Source organism: Grus americana, chromosome 21, assembly GCF_028858705.1.
Source record: "Grus americana isolate bGruAme1 chromosome 21, bGruAme1.mat, whole genome shotgun sequence".
Classification (NCBI taxonomy): Eukaryota; Metazoa; Chordata; class Aves; order Gruiformes; family Gruidae; genus Grus; species Grus americana.
In genome coordinates this window covers 639,889-661,249 of record NC_072872.1, presented here as the reverse complement: position 1 = coordinate 661,249, position 21,361 = coordinate 639,889, and the positions used below count along the sequence as shown (strand labels likewise).

At 52.0% G+C, this 21,361-nt stretch overlaps 1 long non-coding RNA gene across 1 annotated transcript; it reads left to right on the top strand.

The window, feature by feature from the left end:
• The first annotated feature begins 5,237 nt into the window (after positions 1-5,237).
• LOC129195178 (uncharacterized) lies at positions 5,238-14,701 on the top strand. The gene is made up of 3 exons (XR_008573882.1): positions 5,238-5,634; positions 7,916-8,049; positions 9,230-14,701. It is a non-coding gene; the product is annotated as an uncharacterized LOC129195178 (long non-coding RNA).
• Positions 14,702-21,361: the final 6,660 nt, after the last annotated feature.

The following is a 21,361-nucleotide window of genomic DNA, read 5'->3' as shown; positions in this document are numbered from 1 at the left end:
TACAGATGGCCCAAGACTGTGGTCCCTGCACAGTTGCACATCCTTTGCTCCCCTCATTTAGCTCAGTCCATGGTCTGCACCCACAGAGAGCAAGGTCTGACTGTGCAAGCCCATGGGAGGAGCACTCTTTGGCTGTATGAGCCCACCACAAGGATCTGTGTGGCTATATGAGCCTTTTGGGTCTCTACACATTTGTTTTCCCAGATGTTGGAGACTGCAGCATGCCTGGGGAGGGTTCACCATTTGATGCGGCAAATGGGGTGAGGGGAGTGTTTTTGTGGGTGCCAGCCTTGCCAGGGCTTCCCGGGTGCTCGCCCCATCCTTCCCCAAATTTGCCCACAAGAGGGAGGCAGTGACTTGCGGTGTTTGCTCCCATGCTGCATGGGTGTCGCAGGGTCCCAGCCACGATGCCTGGGCTGCGTGGGGGCCCGTGGGCTGCGTGGGGGCCATACCCACCCTTCACTGCACACATGCACCGCCAGAGCCCAGGCGCCTGGATGGGATGGCCAACGGTGGGTAGCTGGGACTCGTCCACAGCACATCTTGCTGAGGGAGAGCATTGTCTTGCTTTACTGGCTTTTTTTTTTTCTTTTTTTGTGGAAAGATGTTGTTGATGTTCTTTTTTTTTTTGACCTGAGTGAGGTATCTGTCCTCTGCCAGGGCTGGGTGAGACCTGTGACGGTGATGTTCCCATTAGCAGAAGACTGCTCCTTCCCCCATGACACAGGTAGTCCTATTGATAGCAGAAGGCAGGAGCTGGAGGGTACTGTCCTTGAAAATCCATTTCTGTATCTCTTCTTATCAGCCCTTACCTATTGTTGAGCAAAGAAGTCCAAAGGAAAAGGCTGAAGGACTCCCTGGTATATGGACCAAGCTGATCCTTGGAAACTGATGCCTTTCCATGGACTTGGGGAAGGTACAAGAGTCCTGTAGGTGCAGGGACTCTGTTCAGTGGTCCTGGATCATAGAATCACAGAATGGTTTGGGTTGGAAGGCACCTTAAAGATCATCTAGTTCCAACCCCTGTGCCATGGGCAGCGACACCTTTCACTAGACCAGGCTGCTCAAGGCAATAGGTTGATCCAAGGCAATATCCCTGTTTCCAAATACCCCTGGGACCCAGCTCCAGGCAGCCAGGATCCAGTGACAATTTTGCCCCCATGAGGCTTGCCAAACCTTTCCCACACTGGGGATGTGTTGAGGTAGTGTGGTTAGCTCTGTTCAACCCAGGTGGACAGGAGGTCACCCTTTGTTCTGATATCAAAATAACGGGTTCATCACACATCATTTACTCAAATGCTGCCTGGACAACTTCAAAGCACGTCTGTTTTGGAAGTTCAAGGGAAGTTGACAGCAGCTGGGGATTTCTGTCGCAGGCCCTGGGTCTTTCCATTGCCCAAGAGACACGCTGCTCTTTGGGCTGGACTTGTGCAGTTGTGATGCCCTCCTGGCTACCAGGGGCAGAGTTGAAGCTTGAAGTTACTGTAAGATGGACCATCCTACATCGGGCTTCCTGGTGGGCAGCGGGCTCTGTTGCCTCACCCCAAATAAGCAGTTCATTCTTCCACGCAAAGTGGCCTCACTCCAGCAAGGGCATGGAGATTGCTTGCCACGGAGAGCTGTAACTTCAACAAAGGTTTCTTTTCTCCAAACCTTGACACAATTGTTGGAGTTAAATAAATCTGTCATGCACAAAGCAAACCATGTTAAACAGCGTCCTCTCCCACTCTAGCCGGATAAAAGCTGGGCACTTCGGCAAGTGTTTAAAAACCATTTTTCATTCCCTTGTGTTCACTCTTCCCTCCTGTTGCATCCTCATTGCACTCATTCAGGAGCCTGCACAAGGACCTGAATTTCTAATAGGAACAAAAAAAGCAGAAGGGGAATAAACCCAGCGTTAAAACCCATTCAGAGCTTCTATTATTTGGGACCAAAAGGGGAAGGTCCCTTGCAGGTCACTTTTAAATGTGTCTGTCTAGAGGCAAAGAGATTCAAAGTGCATTTATCACCCTTCTTATTCACCCTCTCTGTTGTCCACAGCAACCCAGGGATTTTTTCCTGCTTCGTGATGCGATGATTGCTACAGACCTGGCTGGGCTCAACCACCACGTGAGGAAGACGGGCTCTTCTCTGCCTCACACACCATCAGCACGTCTGTGAGCTGCATACCGCTGTCACAGCATTGGTGGTGACACGCAAGGTGGAAGGGGCTCGTGATGACTTGTCCCAAAACTCAGCTGGGCTGCAGGGCAGTGAAACCTGGGCTGTGGTGGGAGCAGCCAGCTGGAACCTTTAACGCGTAGTAATTCACCAAAAATGGGGTTTCAGCAGGACCAAAAGGAGCTGTAAGTTCAGGTTTCAGTCATTTGGATGTGTGTGAAAGTGTCAGCATAGTCCTGCTAGATGTTTTCAAGGTAAAAATGTCTCATTTCAGAAGTGCCGGAGTATTTCATTAGACAGCCTTGAAACAAAACTCTTTTCCTATTTTCATAGGGCATTTATATTTAAAGGCTGACCCAAAGGAGGAGAATATGAGGCTAAGCAAAACCACTGGGTGTCCCAAAGGAAAGGGTTCCTTTTGGGTCAGGGGGACGAACGACTCCAGATGGTTCTGATCCCTAGGTTTGGTCCCCAGCCCCAGGGACCCTGACCCAGGTATAGGATGAGCATGGGGAGAAACCACTAGTGCAGCAGATCAGCAGAGTCACAGCAAACTTCGGGACTGGAGGGGTGGTGAGGAATAGGTAAAGAGGCACCCATAGAAACAGCACGGATGGGGGAGAGGAAAAGGTAAAGGCAGCATATGGGCAACAGCAGAGGAGGAGGAGAAGTGGGAGAGGCAGATCTGCTTAGCTTTCAGCGGTGCAAAGGAGGGCATGGTGGGGGAGGAAGAGGCAAAGCCCAGAGTAAGGCAAACTGAGGCATGGGTTGGAAGAAGACGGGTTGGAAGCTTTGGGGTTTCTTCCCTCTTACCCTGAGGGGTTTTGCTTGGAAAAGGATGCCGTGGCCCACCCAGGGGTGAGATCCATGAGGCTGGGTGAGCTTCGCTGAGGTTCAAGAGAGGAGTTCAGTGTTGGGCAGACTGCGGTGGGAGCAGGACAGCCAGGCTGTATGACCCAGAGCCTGGGGAGCCCAGTGGCTATGCCCCTGGTGGCCTTTGAGACAGGTGGGACCCATGTGTGCCAGTGGGACAGAGAAGGAGTCATGAGCTGGTCTCTTCCTATGGCTCCATCTCCAGGTCCTTGTAACCTCCAGGACGCTGATGTGGGATGGCGTCTCTCTCCTCTTTGGCACATCTGCTGGTGGCTGCTTGGCCATCTTTTCTCTCGCTCCAGTAGGAATAGTCTGGCTTCATGTTGTACCCCCATGGCATCCCTTGCAGCCTCGTGTCCCTTCACATACTGTGCGGGGCTGCTCTTCACCGAGGCCAGCACTGTCATCTGTCAGTCAACATGGTGTTACCCCAGCTCCGAAGCCAGCTTGGTGCCCTTTAGGTCCCCCCATCTCTCTCCAAACAGATGGCTGTGAATTAATGAAGTCTAGGGACAGTTAGAGAGTTATAAATATCTTCTGAGATGATGAATTTTAATCAGGAGTCTCTAATGAGCACAAGATGAAATCAGGAATGAGAATGATGGTCCCCCAATGGATCTTCATTAACAATTTAAATGACTGAGGTCTTAATTAAAGGGCTCAAGACTTAGCTGAGGGATTACAGATTGCCCAGGGGGAGAAATCAAAGACTTCTAAACCTCTTTTTTACACAAGGTAACGAGCTTTTAAATTATTTTTTTTTTTTTTTTTTTTGTAAATGAACAAGGCCTTGCTGTTTTATCTGGCTTCTTCACTCATTTAAATGATGCTCAGATCTTGAAATGTGCAACCTTGGCCTGACAGCTCCCTGTCACGTGCAAGTCTCCACACTGCTCCTGTCACCACCTCACCTCCACGTCCCACTAAACACTGACCCTTGGGCATGGACAGCATGGGGGTATCTATGTTCCCCTTGGGGAATCCGCCAGGGATTCCTGATCTCAGGGGAAATGTCTGCAGGGAGACTTTGAGATGGGCCCAATCTCCCATCAGCTTTATGACTCCCCTCCCATGCTTAGTTGCTCTGAGTTATTTTTCCTAGAGAACTACACTGCATATGTTCAGCTTGTGTTTGTGAAGAGTTTCGGGATATACAAAACAATATTTTTTTTACAGTTGTAGTATTTGTTCATGCTTAACCCCAGGCCCATTGCCTATGGCACACATGCCTCCAAACAGCAGCCTTCCCTCCTAGGCAAGTGTTGATCTTCTCTGCAGCACCCAGTCCGGAAATTGTCCTCCTTCCTGGGCTGGAGTCACCTTCTTGTCTCTATTGCTACCCATCACCAACACAAGTCCACCTCTCCCAGGCAGCCTGTTGTGCGATGGGCTCTCCTGAGGCTGAATTACCCAGGTGTGAGGGTAACATCTGAAAGCTGGTGATGGTAACCCACCACGGTGACCTCTGTTAATGTCAGAGTCTGCCTGTGACTGGTGTCTCTGTCATGTCTAGTGGACACAGGGAGGGAGAGGATGCTCAGAGACGGTTGCATGAGACAGATCAAGGGCAGAGGAGGCATTTCAGACCACGGGGCAAAGATGACTTTGGACCTCCTGACCCAATGCTTCTTTCCAGGAAGGAGAGGGACAGACAGTGGTGGAGCCAGATAGGGGGATGCTGCAGAGTGGTGGATGGAAAGGGACACCCAAGGTGAACAGTTAAGGTGAAAGTGGCTCCAAAATCTGTGGTTAGACTCTTGGGTTTGATGAGGCTCAGGAGTAGGTCTCACACAGAGGGAAGGACAACTCTGTGTCATGCTTCACAGACGCTGTTCTTCACAAGCATCTCCATTACTGGCAGTTCCCAAATCTCCACTGCTCCCGTGGCAAGAAGCTCAAGGAGAGCTATCTGCCTTGAGGAACCTGTGTGAAGCACAAGCCATTTAGGAAGAGCAGAAGTGCTGGAGCTGGATTTCTTGTCTATTTGTGCCTGGAGGAACAGCATCCGTGGGGATCCTCTGCTGATTAATAAGGTCTGAACTTCCCCATGCAGCCTACAGGCATCTGTGAAGTCTTACATCCTCCACCCTCCTCCCAAAAATCTCCCAGGAACATCATATCGCTGAGAACTGCACTAGACGTTCGGAGATGAATCTGGGCAAGCTTTCAGAGGGCTGAGAGAGATACACAGAGGCACAGAGTGCTATCCCATGACCTCTGTTTCATTAGGAAACTTGGCTAAAATGGACAGATGCACTTGGAAACTGAAGCAGGAGCCCTTTCCAAAGGGGCTGGCCTGGCTGAGCGCAGTCTGCTTCAGAGCTAAGATAAAGGGCACTATAAAACCTGTGAAAGCCCCTGAACTGGTGTGCTGAGTCTCACCCTGGGCTCCAGGTTGGAGAGCTGCCGTGGCTCTGGCACGGTGATGAAACTGTGGCTGGGAGCTTTGAGCGGCCGCAGAATGGGGCATCCTTGCCTCAGAGGGGGCCAGCTGGGAGCCCAGCACGCCTCCATGGACATGGTGCCTCCAGCCACCTCTGCACAGCTCCTGCAGGACCCAGGGGTGACATCAGAGGAACACCAGCTCCTGCACAGCTCCAGGTATGAGGGTGGAAGGATGGGATGCAGTGGGACGGAGCACTGGCTCTGGCAGAGCCCTGCAAGGGAGTGGGGCTGGGGACCAACCTGGGGCTTTGCACAGGAGGGTTGGCCCGAGTGAGAGACGTGGGGGTGCAGAGAAACTGCTGTGGAGTCCTCCCTCTTCTTCACACTCTCCTAACAGAGCTCAGCATGGGAGGCATGATCCTAAAAATAGTGCCCATGTGCTTCTGCCCTTGCTCCCTCCCCCAAAGGTACCACGGCCCCAGCATCTTGGCTTGCATGGCTTCAGGGACGCTGGAGGGAGACACTGATTCCTCTGAGGAGACAAAGGACCATCACTGATTCTCAAACTGTGTCCTTTGGGAGGCAGAATTGGTCTGTGAAAAGAACAGGCAAAACCCTGGTGTCCTGAGGCAGTAAGCAAGAGATAAGAAGTCCTTCCAGGGCATGGTGGCACTGAGCAAAGGGGCTGCTTTGCCTCCTGTGCCTGCTCCCTCTTCCGCAGCCTTGCCCTTGCCCTGGTGCTGTACTGATTTATCCTCCCCATGCATGGTGCACCGAGGGCTCCTCTCCACTGAGCTGTGTCTCTGGACAGGCATTTGGGTTTCTGTGGAGATGGGAGACAGCTGGACCATTATCTGTCTCAGACAGAAAAGATCTGTCAGGAGGGTCCTTGCTCATTGGAGACTGCTGAGGATCTGAGGGATTTTGAATACCACCTCTGCAGCATAATGGGTGGGAAGATGCCAGTTTTGTGTCTGAGCAAGTGTAGAGGCTTGTCTCCCTTCCATTGCTTCCCAGTCTGAAGCTGGGACAGAGGTATCATCTCAAGATCAGGGCTGGTCTTGTTGTGCAAAAATCCTTGGAGATATTGGTGGTGGTAGTTTCTCTGGGCATGTGGTGGGAGGGGCATGAATGGGACTGGGGGAAGGATGGATGGGAAGTGATGGACCCTCCCAGCCACAGAAAGCTGATGTGTTTTTATCACCCCCAGCACAGCAGGTACTTTCCAAACTCAATGAGACTGGCCTTGTCCCAAAGAGCCTGCTGTTGGCAGATGAGGACAACCGAGGTGGTGAGGACTGAGACCTAGCACTAGGCAACATTAATGGAGATTAATGACTTTAAAGGGAATCTCCCCTGTTTCTTTTCTCCTCTTGCTCATCTGTTCAAGTCTTGGTGACCATATGCCCTTGTGAGCTCTTTGGAAGCGGCAGCAATCTCCTGCCTGAAGGGGAAAGCTGTCTATGCAAGCTGCGGGGTTCAGGAAGATGGTCCTTGTGGGCACCCTTGATGTGCAACAGGAGATGGCTGCAAACAGGGAGTGACCCCTGGAAGACCCTACCAGACAGTGTGGCCCAGCTGGGATCTGGAAGGGGAAACTGGGGTCAACCCAGACCCATCTCCACCTTTTCCTGTAAATGAGCCCCATGCTCCTCATAGCTGAGGTCATGCATCCCCTAAAAAATGCCCCATCCATTCAGTTGGTCCCCAGTGCACCTCCAGGTGCATGCCCCCAGCTGCTGCCCATGCTTGCCCTGTTGCAGAAACCCGTCCAGAACGGTGCCTGTGGTGCACCCACCATCGCCTGCATCGACCCCATTGCCATCCCTGCAGCCCGAGGTGTGAGGGTGACTTCACTGGCTGCCCAGGGCTGGCTCAGGAGGGGCAGCAGCTGCGGCTCTGGCGGGGACTTACACCTATCACTCTGTAACTTCTGACGGAGGCTGGATTTGCTGAAATGTTCACTGGATTTTTTCCAGCCTGCTGGGGCCCATAAATCTGGCTGTGCAGAGGCCGCTCCTGCTCTTTCCCCTCGGTGAGCGGGGCTGGTATTTTTCTTGGAGGGCGAGACTGGTTGCAACCCTCCTTCCAGCACCTGCCGCTCCACCTCGAGCCACATTCCTGAGCGGTGGCGGAGAACGGGTCGGTCTCTGCCAACCGGGGATGCTGCGGCCCCTGAGCTGGCCCTGCTTCCCCCAGCTCCGCTGCAGCAAGGCAGTGAGGAGGTGCTGGTCTTCTCCCTGCTCCCACAGAAGCCCCTTTTCTCCAGCCATCAATCTGCTTCAGAGCTGGAGAGCCTGGCTGAGCGCGTCAGAGGCAGCACTCTGAAGGCCATCCCTGATGGCTTCTTGGACAGAGGGACCAGAAACAACCTGCAGATGCTGAACAGAACTGTTCAGCATCGATTCTCAGGGGACTGCCCCAGCTCAGCTGGGCGTTTGCTGTGGAGCATGGCTCCAGGACATTTTGTGGGACAATCCTCCCTCTTTTGACATAGGTCTCTCCATGCCTCTCATCTGGAGCTTAGGAGATCTTGTTGCTGGCATGGGAAGCTGCCAGATCCCAAGAAACAATCTGTGAACCCCAACATGGAGGATCTGTTCTGCCTGCATGGGCCATCTTGATCTCCAGGTGGGTAGAGCAGCAGCTGCAGCTGAGGGATCAGCAGAGCTGGCTGGGAGCTGCAGCAGGCGAGGAGGAGGAAGGTGGCTGGGCTGGGGCAGCCTGGCTGCGGCAGGTCTGGATGCCCATCATTTACGGACGTGCCTATCATTTAACATTTCTCTCACAGACCAGGATCTGCAACATCTCAGCTGCTTTGCATCCACTGATCCTTTACAGTTCCTCATGCCCTGCTCCAGAAGTGACCTTTGAGTCAGGAGCTCTGCTCTGGCCCTCATTGTGATGCACAAGAGAGGACTGTGGTGCCACTGATCGATGCTTCGACACTGAGCGGGTGTCCGAGCAGCTCCTTCTTGCTCATCTCCCACCACAATCCTCTTCCCCCATCACCTGGATAGTTTTCCCTGTCTGTCGTCAGCAATTGCCAGATCCCCCACAGTCCCACTGTCAAGTGTGCACGAGTCCCAGGCGTTGCGGGATGCAGTACGGCCAGCCGAGGGATGCAGGGCGAGCCTCATGGCTCTTCCTGCTGAAAGCCACCTGGGATGTGCAAAGGGAAGTGTGTGCATGTAAAAGAGGGCACTGAGACGCAGCCCTGGGCAGTGCATGGAAAGCTAACACTGGAGAGCTCTTCCGTGCACCGGAATCGTGTTACATGCCTCGCTGTAATTAGCCTCTGGCTTTCCTTGCAGAATGAGCAATCGTTTCAGTAATCTGCCAGAGCAGAGTTATGGGCATGTCAGGCTGGCACAGGGGGGCTGTAAAACCAGACCTGCCTGACCCACAGCCATCATTTATCAAAAGGAAACCACCTGGCCAGAGAAAAGGGGATTTATTTGCTTCTTCCTTCATCCCAATCTCACAGGCAGAATGTCAGCTCCTTGGGGAGTCCCGGGCCCTGCCGCTGCAAAAAGCAGCCATTTGTGCCTTGTTCAGCTCTATTCCCTGATGCTTCTAACCCAGCATTGTGTGCCACACAGGTATCCTAAAAACCTGCAGTTTCTGGTCCCAGAAACATCCTGCACTCATACCCGATAGCACAGGGACAAGTTAGGAGAGTTTTGCACTGGCTTCAAATGGCTTTGTTCTCCAGGCCTGCTCCACATGGAGATGGGGTGTCTCTGCGGTGATTTGTCCAGGAAAACACCGCACACTTTCCCCAAATCTTTTTTATTCTGTTTGGTTCCAGGAATGTTTAATAAGAGGTGTCTGAAATCCAGCTTTGGCCAAGGATCATCTCCAGGAGTACAGCTTTTCTGATTGACCATCACCTGCTGAAGATCATGCACCAGGAAAAGGTCACCTAATGGCCCCATGAGGAAATACCTTGTTCTCCACCTCCCCTCCTGTGAGATGTCTGGGATCTTACAAGCAGATCAAGGACTTGGGATATAACTTTGTTCAAATTCAAAAGCACATTCACTTGAGTTGCCGAATTTGGCCTGAAAGATTCATTCGGTTTTGGTCCTCCTGGTGCACTGTGTGCTCACCTGGTGAGACCTTCCAGCTCCTGCCCGTTTCTGCCCACATCTGTTCCCCCAATATCTGACCCTACCAACACCAGCAGCATTGGGCCACCTTTGCTGTGTGCTAGTTTGGATGCCCAGCACATGACAGCCTCGTGTCTCATGGTAGATGACTCATTTGGGACCTGCCCCAAGTCCCAGTCTGAGATTTCCACTCCAGCCACATTATTAGCTCCTAGCCTTGATGAATGGGCTTGTTAGCCTTAGGTTACTCATAAAGCATCTTTCTTCTGTAGTTTCTGATTAAAAACATCTTTCTGATTCATCTTTATAGCACTTATGGCTGGGCTGCAGCTTCATTTAACCTCTTTGGCCTAAGTTAGCCAAAAATAAATAAACACAGCAGGTTTACAGAAATATAGCTACCTCCCAACCATCTCTTCTGGATGTGGAGTGCCACTTTGCTCAAGTATTGGTTTCTTGCCCTCCAAGAGATCCCACTTGTCCAGGCACTGCCAGCTCACCAGGGTGCTCTTTGCCTCCAGAAACCTTTTGTAGTTCAGTGGTCATCATAGAATCATAGAATGGTTTGTGTGGGAAAGGACCTCAAAACCCATCCAGTTCCAACCCCCTGCCATGGGCAGGGACACCCTCCATAGACCACGTTGCCCAAAGGCCCATCCAAGCCGGCCTTGAACACTGCCAGGGATGGGGCATCCACAGCTTCTCTGGGCAACCTGTTCCAGTGCCTCACTCCTCTAACAGTAAAGAATTTCTTTCTAACATCTAATCTAAATCGACCCTCCTTCAGCTTGAACCCAGTACCCCTTGTCCTGTCACTACACTCCGTGATAAACAGTCCCTCACCATCTTTCCTGTAGGCCCCTTCAGGTACTGGTAAGCCGCAATTAGATCTCCCCGGAGCCGCCTTTTCTCCAGGCTGAACAACCCCAACTCTCTCAGTCTTTCTCAGCAGAGGAAACTCCTAGGAAGAGCCTCACATACAGCTTACACAGCTTCCTGAGGGGCTTCCTTGATGGACCAAAGCAAAACCTAGGATGTCAGAGCCTTGCCTAGAGAGGTCATGCAACTCTTCTGACCCCTAAGTGAGAACCTATGGGCTGAAGAGGTGCTCCAAAGGAATGCATCCTTTCCTGATCAAAAAAGAAAGCACCAGTCCCTGTGCCAAGTGCAGAAGGCTGTCTCCAACTCCAGTCAACCTCCTCATGGTCTGGTGGACGGTCATGCTGAGACCAGACGAGAGACAGCTCCAGCAGTGTACTGCCTCTGGTATTTCCTACTGTGTCCCAGCACAGCGTGCTGCCCAACCTGCGCCGAGCCCCACATCTCATGCAGAGGACATGCGGGTGCCTGAATCTGCTCCTAGAACTGACATCTCCCATAGGGTATTGCCTGGTGGATCAGTGCAAGGTGTAAGGTCTGCAGAAGAAAGCTTCATCCCATGTTCAGCTCTGGCTGGACGAACCTCAGGCCAAGGCAGGGGAGCTGCAGGTGAGTGTGTGTGTGCAGGATACGGAGGCTGGAAGAGCAGGGTTTGAGGAGGATGGATTACAGCGTGCACCCAGAGTAGTGCTTCAGAGTGGCTGGAAGTGCTGCCTGGTGTTTGCTCCCTTTCTTTTGCTGCTCTCAGATCCAAAGAAACAGCTGAAACCTCTGAAAACAGTGAACTTAGAAGGAAAGAAAAACCCAAACCTCAAAAACTGAAAAGATCAAGGGAGCTTGGAAGGCTTTATCTTCCAAGAATCTGGGATTATTTTTGGGAAGACAAGTGGGGCAGAGTGGTGAAAGGCAGCAGATAGCCCCTGCCTCTGATCCCACCGGGCTGCGGGTGCTGTAAGGCCACCCCATCTCCTGGATCCAGCTGGGCAAATCCCAGCCTGCAGAGAGCCAAGACTTGGAGTTATTTCTGCAGTATCCCATTATACGAATGTCCTGCTGGAACAGCACCAAAGCACAGTGTTGGGAGTTTTGTAACACTGCTTTCTACGGCAGTGCATGGAGCTCGCACATCCCACATCCAGCCTGGGCTTCCTGGTGCAGTCAAAGGGCCAGATGAGGCCAAAGGGATATCGCCTCTCCTGCAGCACCCCAGATATTCAGAAATCCAAGATAAATAAAAGTGTCACCGAGAGGAAGAGAGGAGATGATACAGTGGGATGCGGGGCCCGGAAGAGGGGATGTGTCCCAGCTTCATGGCTTTTTCCTAGGGTGTATGCTCGGATCGTGAGGGGTAGTTTGTACCTCTGCCCTGACCCTGGCTGCAACTGTGTTCTTCAGCTCTGAAAGCTCTTCCTTCTCTCTCCAGAAATATTTCTTCAGCAGGGAGCCAGGATCTAGGCACAAACCATGAAATAAGGCAAATTACCACCCATCATGCCCACGGTTTAAAGGTGCTGTGGTGAGAGACATTAGAAACATTACACTTTGGGGCAAATCATGTCACAGTGGTCAGCAAAGGATTAGCTCCCACCAGCACGTGAACTAAAGGCAGAGATGTGGTCTGTTCCCCTAATGCTGTTGGTTTTCCCGTAAAACTACAGCATCGCTTAATGCAGGGACCCCTTTCCACTGGATGCAGACTCTACAAAGCACTGCTGGCCTGGCTACACCTGCTGGGCAGGTGGGAATAAATCACCTTGCTGGCCAGGAAAAGCCCACATACGTTTTCCTGCAATGTTTTCAGGCAGAGGAGCTGGGTAGCAGCTGCCCTCCAAGGAGAAGATTTTTGCATATCCACAAAACAATGCTGTCCACAGTCAAGGGGTTTTTCTACAATGGGTTTCTGAGATGGCAAAAAGTGGCTACTCTGTGGGTTTCTGCCTGTAACACCTTACTCTTTAAGATTATGACATAGGTTTAGAGAAATAACTGGTTAAAAGTTATCACCCTCTCACCTTGAACTCTAAAGCACTTCAGCAAAGCATCCGTGTGAGGTGAAGGCATCCTGAGTTTGGCTGGTCCAAGCAAGGTGGGTGATTCACCCCTGCCCAGAAGGAGCACACTGTCTGCTCCCCTTGCTGGGAGGCTGCTGCCACTCCAGACAGACCCGTCTCATACCCAGGTTGCACAATCCTGCTTGGCAGCTCAGGCTGCCGGGTTGCAAAACATGAAGCTGTCCGCTGCAGTCACACTCTGGCGACTCATCCAAGAGCCATTGAGCTCATCTGTCAGGGGTACCAGGCTTTCCAAAAGCAAAGATGCCAATAAGCAGGGTTTTAACAAGCAGTAAATTGGGAAAGTCCATATTTCCTACTGAAAATGGGCAAGAAAAGCAGCTACCGCAATGCCCCAATATTGCAGATGTCAAGGCGTGTGCATGGTGCCGGCTGCTGGCAGGGAGAGGGAGGAATGGAGAGGGAGAAGGGATCATTTTTCACTTTTCAATACATTTTTCATTAATAAAGCACCTGTGTGAGTGCACATCAGGCCCCCTCTGCAGTGGGGAGCAGGGGCAGCACCGCGCTGGGTGGTTGTGCCTGCTCCCTTCACCAGGCAGGGCTGTCCTGATTGAATGTGGTCAGAAGTAATCCCACACAATTATTCTGAACAAGCACTGTTTTCCTTGGAAATAAAGGGCCTTCTTTCAAAATATCCCATTTTTATGAAATATTGTTTTTCTGCTGCCAAGTTTGATTGGGATTTTTTCCAAAAATTATTATTTTTTTAAATTATCTTTTTTTTTTAACCTGAAAGTCTCCCAAAAAACTCCATCAGAGAGAATGGAAAGAGTGTGGAGAGAATGTGTTTTTTGTTGGCTCAACCCTGCACCTGGACTCAGCATGATGCGTAACCTTGGTTAATTAACAAACAAAGATACTGTGCTGCCCCAGAGCGATGCACTTGCTATTACTGTGCACCGACGGCTTGCTGCCGACTGAAAAACCAAGAGACTCAAACCTGAAATTGCTCAAACCTCTTCTGATTACTGCTAAGTAGCTTGCCCTGAGAAATTATGTGAAAGTACAACATTTTACCTATGTGTGTTGAGTCCGGGAGGTTGACAGCCTGTACACAACACTCCCTCTGCCTGTTGGGCTGGCAGACCCAATTTTCTCATTTGCACTGATTTCTGCATCGTCCCAGAGGTCCCCAGGAAATGTTTCTCTTTCCTTCATCTCCGAGGACTGTGTCTGCTCCCTCCTCTTCCCAGAATTTTTTTCCCCAGTTTTTCCCTGATCGCAGCCCCAGTCGTGAATGTCTCCTGCCTACACCTATCTCTGCCATTCAACCATCTCCCCCTCCTTATGGCAGCGCCAGGGAGGTGCAATTTGTTCGTCCTCCAGCCAGGAGGGCAGAGAGCAGTTCCTCTCCCTGGAAAGATCTGAAGAACATGTTGTAAAGAAGCAACTCGCAGACATGGGGCAGGAGAAGGGCTTGTGCCTGTGCGTGTTCTCATGTTGCCCACCAAAACCAAACTAGGACAGTCCTGCTAATAAACAGCACAGAGAAAAATAAAGAGGAGGAACCCAAATTGTGCTGGTCCAGAGGTGAAGATCAAATGCTGCAGAGATGAAGGGTCCTTCCCTGGGTGTTTCTTCACTGCAGGGAAATGGTGGAAGAGGAGAAACTTCTTGTGTGGCTCCAGCTCCCGGCAGAGGAGAGTGCACACCTTTGTGCTCAAGCATGCAATATACAGCCAGTAATGCTGTAATAGAGCAGTGGAAAAACACATAGAAAAAGCAAAATCCAGCAGAGTCAAATCATCAGCACCCACCATAGCACATTCAGCACTCTTGCCTAGTGTGCAGAAATTGGATTAGGAATATGTCCCAGAAAAAGGATGTAAGAAAACCTTTCTCCTGGGGTAGCTTTTCCTGCACAGAGGGGACTGTTAAACTGGTGTAGGACAGCTTTTCCAACCACATGACAATGGCCAAGGCCACTCTGTCATTAAAATTGCCAGCCTGTGCTTTAAATAGCATAGTTTGCAGGCTGAACTTTAAAGCTCCTTGACTAGTCATTACCAAGTTTCCTAGAAAATTTTGGCATGTGAGCTCATTGTCGGCATTTAAACAAGCCTGGATGCTGGTGCTCTCCATCCCCATCACTGCAAGCGGGGATGTCAGAGGTTTCTCTTTCCTGTGAAAAGCCCTTAAGCCAGCCAGGTAATTAATTTTCTGCTTTTGAGGAGAGCTTAGTCTGGCAAGGAGTTCAAGGCAGGAGCATTAGCAGAGCTCAGCTCCCGCTGAGCCTCGGGAGAGATGGATGTACCTTCTCCTCGGGGCCCGCTCAGCTGGGAGGCAGCTCGTGAAAGCAAAATAGGCTTCCTAACAGCAATTGTATCCTGAGTCATTATTTTCAGATACTTGAGTGTCAACGAAGGACATACAGTGAGTATGTCCCAGCCCTATGGATTTTATCGCCCTGTTTTTCCACTGTGCATGGGGTTGCTGCCTTTCCTGGGTTTTGCATGGTTGACCCAGCTCTGCCTGACTTCTCACAGACCTCGGTGCCATCCAGCAACAAGCAGAGCCCAGCGCATGTCTCAGAAACCCTGAGGTGGTGTTGCATCCCAGGGTACCAGCATTACACCCTTTCCCTGTCCAGCATGCAATGTGTTGGGGTCTCACCATAAGCTGTGGTCTTTCCACATGGGAAATCCTCCGGGCAGGGGCAGCTCTGGTTACTCAGGGACCTGGAGGCTTTTCCGAGCGCCTTACAAACCAGACAGGTTACTGCACAAATTGCACCAGATGTTTCCGCCTTCTCCTGTCCATGGCTACTTCAGGAGGTGCGAAGGGAAGGCCAGGGTGTTGTTTCTGCCCCATCTCGTTGTTGCAATGGTCATCCTAAGGGAGTGGGGTAACAGTCTTCTCCACATGCTGGGATCGGTAACCTGAAGGTCCATGTGAGGTGATTTGATGAAAGAAAACCACACATTTTGCCAAGTCTTTTTGAGGCCGTTTGCTCTTCACTGACAACTGCCAGCTGTGCCCCAACCACCTCCCCAGCTGGTTGCCGTGGACGTGCTCCTGCATGGTGAGAGCAATAGCTCTGAGTTCATGGACAGGCTGGTGGTGGCTTCTGTGCAAATCCATATACGGCTCCCAGGTCAACAGGGCTAAATCGGCCACTTGGGTCAACAGGCTGGGCTGTGTCTGCCCAGCACACCGCTCCTTGCAAGTCCCCAATCTCAGTGCCATGCCAGCTCTTGGCCCCGAGAGGTACGAGCACCAGCCACCCTGCAGACATCATGCCCTGGTTTGGGCGCCTCATGCATGATCCAGGACGGGTCCCTTGCTCAGGCTTGGCCTTTCCATGCTGCTGCCAAAGTGGGCACACATGTCAGTGGCTTGTTATGGTCCAATGCAACAACGTGGCATGTCACCTCAGGCACAAATGCTCATCTCCAAGGGGTGACACATCGTCCCTCCATGCTGCTTGTCCCCTCCGTCCCTTCCTTTGCCCCATCCTGCTGAGCCCAAAGAGCAGAAAATGACTCTGCAACAGCTTGCTGCATTTTTTCAGGGGCTGGGGGATCCCCTCCCCCCGTGGCCGCTGCTGTGTGTAAGTGTTTTATTGTTTGCCTGTTGAGGTGTGAATGAAGTAATGGGTTTTCTCCATCACTTCATCCGTCTCCGGCTGACAGCTTTGCTTAGACACATTGTGCTGTGCTGTATAAACCCTGTCACCTTGCCATCTCCAAACAGACAGCTTCCTCTGGGAAACTGTAATCAAGCCCTCCTGAGCACTCAGCTAGCACTGTCCGCGGCTCGTAAATCACAGCGGCTTTCCTGGAAAATCGCGAGAGGAGACAGACGGACCGACACGCACGCACCCAGCCGTGGGGTCCCACGGCTCCCGGGCAGGCAGGCGGGCAGGAGCTGCAGGGCTGGTCATGGGCAGCGGGGCTTTCCGGGAAGGAGGGAGACTTTGGCTGCCGATGGTAAACACGCCCGGCTGGGGTGAGAGGACGTCAGTGGGGTGAGGAAATGTTTCTGCTGACCCCAGCGCTGCACCAGCCTGTGCATTGGCTGGCACTGCCACAGCATCTCTGATGTGCCTGAGGTTGCAGGTGCCTGTTTTGGGAGCCAGGGCTGACCCACTGGCAGCGGGGATGCTCACTGAGAGTCATTCGTGGTCTCCATTCCCAGCCATTAGATGGGTGACCTCTTTGCCTCAGTGGTGCTGAAGTCTTCTCTGATACCAAGTTGTTGTCTCACGTCGTCAGAGAGGGATCATGAACCTGGCTGGGCTGCTGCTCCTGAGTGGTCATCTATCTGAGGGTGGTGCTGGGCACCCCTCAGCCCCCCATGCTGGGGCAAGCATCCCTTGAGAAGTGCAATGGGGGACAGCACCTGGCCAGCAAGGACCAGCTGCCTTGAGGTCACAGCTCTGCTCCTCCACGCCATACTCTCCGCTCATCAAGTCTCAGCTTCAAACTGCTCAGCTTGTGCATCGCCCCAGGCCTCCTGGCAAGCTGCCTCTGCCTGGGACCCGTCAGTCCTCCGGGACCCCAGCCATCAGTGCATCAGCAGCAGAGCTGCCATGTAAACCTCTCGACAACCGGGAGAACAATGCACGGGGCTTTTCTCTGTCCACCTGGGTTTAAATATTGTGTCAGGAAGCAAGACAGCTGCTCCCGTTAGCAACCCATGCCTCTCACTCAGCTATTTTTGGGAGGATGCGCAGCCAGCTTCGGTTCAGAGCTGGTGGGAGGTGACCTGGTCACTGCCACGAGCTGCCACCACCATCCCTGGAGCTGCGTGGGCAGCAGTGTGCACCTGTGGAAAGCACCCACCTGTGCACGCCGTGGGACCAGTGTGTCCTGGTTGATTGGGGCAGGGGAGACGTGGCTGAGGGTTTTGCCCTCCCAAGCACTCTGTTCTCCAGGGACCCTTCAGTTGGAAAAAAATTGTGTGCTATTTTTTGCCATTTTCATCCACTGGCTTGGGAAATTTCATGCAGGTGGGAGCAGAAGCAGGGTGGGAATGACTGGTGCAGCACCGGCTGGAGAAGGTCTGTCTTCCCTCCAAAGGGACCGGACACCTCACTTCCTGACAGACCTCTGTTGCCATCAGAGATATCCATTTTGGAGGACAAGAAGGCTTTATAGACCAAAGCCCTCATTTCACCACCCCTTTTCCCTGGAGTCCATCACCAGGCTATCAAGCCTCCCCTTGTCTGACCCCAGACCTGTGTTGGAGGTGCTGAGTTCCGTAAAACAGGCTGGGAGCTGCCTGGAAGCTGCACTTCTCCATCTGCAAAGGAGATGAAGGGGAGTCGCTGGCCCAGCACAGTTGGCAGGGAGGCATATATCTGGCTTGTGATGATGGAGCGTTAAATACCAGAAAAGCAGGAGAGGAGATGGGGGCCAAGCTGGTGTGGGGGCTCTCTGTGAAATACAAGAGGACTTTATGTCTCTTTTAGGAGCCTGCAGCAGCAGCTGATGTTGAGCTGGAGTACGGTGCATTAACCTGGGATTACGAGAAGACCAATGATCGCCTGCCTGGTGCTGTCATCCTCGGCGTGACGGATGCTTAAAGACTTTGCCGGTACGGTCCTGGAGGATGGACCAGTGCAGCCGGTGTGTGTGTGGAGAAGCTGCCAGCGGGGAGGGGCAGTGAGCCCGGGCCCCGAATCCCCAGCACAATTCAGGAAACCATCAGCATGATATGCAGCCCTAATTAGAGGGGAATAAACTTAGCAAAGAATTCAAACATAAATTTACTCTTGCTGATTTCAGACTTTCACGTTCACTGAGCGGACGGGTTCCCCCAGGACCCTGTACCGAGCTCTGCACTGTCTCTGATTTATAAGGTCCTCTTGGACATGTTAAATATAGTATTAAGTGTAATAAATGTAGATCACTTTCCTAAATATTCTGTGATTTATGCCCAGGCTCCTTCCCCTGAGAGCTTGGCTCATAAATCCTCTGTGCAGAGCTGTCGTGGGGGGCACATTTCCTCGGGCGAGTTGGAGAGTTAATAAGCGGGAAGGGAGCACCAAGCGTGAAAAGGAGCAGGGAAGAAAAGCCAGTATGAGGAGGGTCAGAGTGAAAGCAGAGGGAGGGCTCCCCTTGGCCTTTTTTTGGCACATGTGGCACCCCTGCATTGGGCAGCAGGACGTTGTGATGCTCCTGTCGGGAAAGGGGCTGTAGATGCCTCCTCCATGCCAGGCAATATGGCCCCATAGAAGTCTGCAGGAAGGGTCCTGAAGCCCTGTGCACTTCTGCAGGGCCAGGGTCCATGGGTGGGAAGCTGCTGCTGCAGTTTGCAGGTTTGCTTGGCTGACCCTCCTCCTGTGCCAGCTTAAAACCAGTTGCGTTCTACTGGTGTGGGCTGCTCTTTGCTTCTCTTCTCTGTGCAAAATTCACCATGGATCATGTGCAGATTAAACAGGGAAAAGGCTGGAGGATGTGCTGCTGGAGGGAATGGGAAGGGTTTTACCTACACCCAGCAGCCTGGGGAATGGATGTCCTTGGGATGCCCAGGGCAGCTCTCTACCCATGCCCTGGGGACCACGTCGAGACCAGCATGCCACGATGCCCTCTGTTAGATGGGGCAGCTCTGAGACCCTGGCAGTGGTGTTAACCCCACCGCAGCGGGGAGACAAGGACTGTTGCAGAGAAGGGCCAAGGGATGTGAAACAATGGGAAAGGTGCTTTGCACATTTCCCTGCAGGGCTGTGGCAGGGGCTTTCCTCAGCTGAGCTGCTGCCTTCTTCAAACTTACCTTGATACTTGTATCTGCTGATGCAGTCCTTCCTCCCTGCACTCCCTCCCCTTCCCACCCCTGGGCAACTCTTTTTCCTCATCTTAGGTGTGATTCACTCCCTTTTGTTCCTCCATCCTCCTCTGGCAAGGTCCAGAAGGACAGGTTATCCTTCAGCTAAGCCCTCACAGACCTTCGCTCTCCTCCCCACTGGCCATCTGTTCCCACTGCTTTCTTCCAGCGCCCATTCTCCATCTCCACCATGGAGCACACCAGCTCATCACCTGACCTCTCCCTCCCATGGGACCATCCTCTCTGAAGCTTCTGCTGCAGCTCAAGCACTATCTGGGCAGAGCAGGGACCAGTGGCTGAAATCGTGCCTCCCCTGAAGAAGCCCGACCACCCCTGCAGGCACTTCCCACTCCACCTGATGAGAAAGCAGCCTGGGATGAGGTGTGCTATCCGATGGGAAAGCAACGCTGCAGGCTGGGAAGGGTTCCAAGTTCAGAGAAGGAACCTCTGGGCCAAACAGGAAGGGGACCTGTTTGGAAAGAGCCTCCCAAAAGGGAAAAAAATGGGAGAAGTGGGAAAAAAAAAAAAAAAAAAGCTGTAGATTGACATCAGCGTGCCCTGCAGAGAAAGGCTCGTTTGTGATCGTGGACCGTGCTTCCCGAGGAGGACAAGAGGGTGATTTATCTGCAGGAACAAGAGATGGGACGGGCAAGGAGAGATGTGAAATGTGGATTTGGTCAAAGAAAATGGTCCCGCCAGCCCTCGGCACAACAAGGGAGGCTGTTGTGGGAGAGAGGATTCAGCAGTCCCTTTTTTCGGAGATGATCGCACCAGTTTGCCTCCTTGGTACACGCAAGGATAATCTCAGCGTGCGGCTTCATCACTACTCGACCACAGCCAAAGCAGGAGGGCTAGAGCAGGGCACGAGGCCAGCTCTTTAATGACCGTACTCTGCATTACGGATTTCCAGTAAAAATCCATCATGATTAACGCATTGCATTTGTCACAGCCTAGACTTTCATGACAAAAAACATGACTTTTTGGGTTTTCTCACAACAAGTCATGTTCTTTGTAATCTAATAAGTGCTGCTCCCCCACAGTCCTTTACAAACTCAGCTCTGTTTGGTTCCCGGGTCGTCACAGATGGGAAAATGACCAGAGCTGTGAAACGCTTTCATGCCATTTGTCAAGTTTTATTAAATGGCTTGGAATATTTTTATTACTGAACAAGGGTTTCTCAGTGGGGCTGGGGACCCCGCGTGGGCCCTCCTCCATCTCCAGGGCTTTCGTGTGTTTTGTGTGACTCTTTTCTCCCATTTCGCCCCCACAAACAGGCAGCCTTAATGAGAATCTGAGATTTCTCAGCAGCCTTGTGTCAAGCAGGGGAAACCTAGAAGAGCATTTGTATTTAGTTGCTTGAAGTATTTCAGAGGCTTACGTGCAAAAATTACAACAAACAGGCGGTGAGGTACAAAACTCCATAAAACCATTTTTCCCCTATTGGGAGGAGAGAAAAAACACCCTGTGCAGATTTGTTCCCACTGGTATCAGTAGGGCTGTAAGAAGCTCCCACAGATGAGGATGGGCCATGGAGGTCACATCACTAGTGTGACACACCTTCTGCCCTCCATCCCTGGCCATCTCTTCCCTGTGCCGTGCCATTTCATGGCATGCCACACCATCCCACCCTATCTTATCTCATCCCATCTTGTGTTTCTCAGTGCTGACCTCCCCGTTCCCTGCTTGCAGTTAGTTTGCAAGGTCAGCACAAGGATCGTTGCATGGAGGATGCATCCTGTGCAGTTAAAAAGTCTCTTGGTCTAAATTGTTACAATGAAAATTGAGGAAGGACATGAAATCATGGCTGCTGATATAAACTATAAAGTAACAGGCTGGTCTCATAGTACAATATATATGTGACCAGAGGGTATTTGTGATCCACGCCACAGAAAGCCCGCATACAGCTTAGCTATTTATTGCAGAAATTTCAGGGACTTGGCAAAGAATGATAAGAAGGATGTAGGCTTGGAAAGCCAGTCTGGCCACGGGGCTTTGCAATGAGAGGTAGGAAGTCCCCACCGTAGGAAACCATCATGGTCACCGAGGAGGGTTTGTCTGGGAGACAAAAATATCTTGATTGCTTTGGCCAGACATTAATTACCAGGCAAG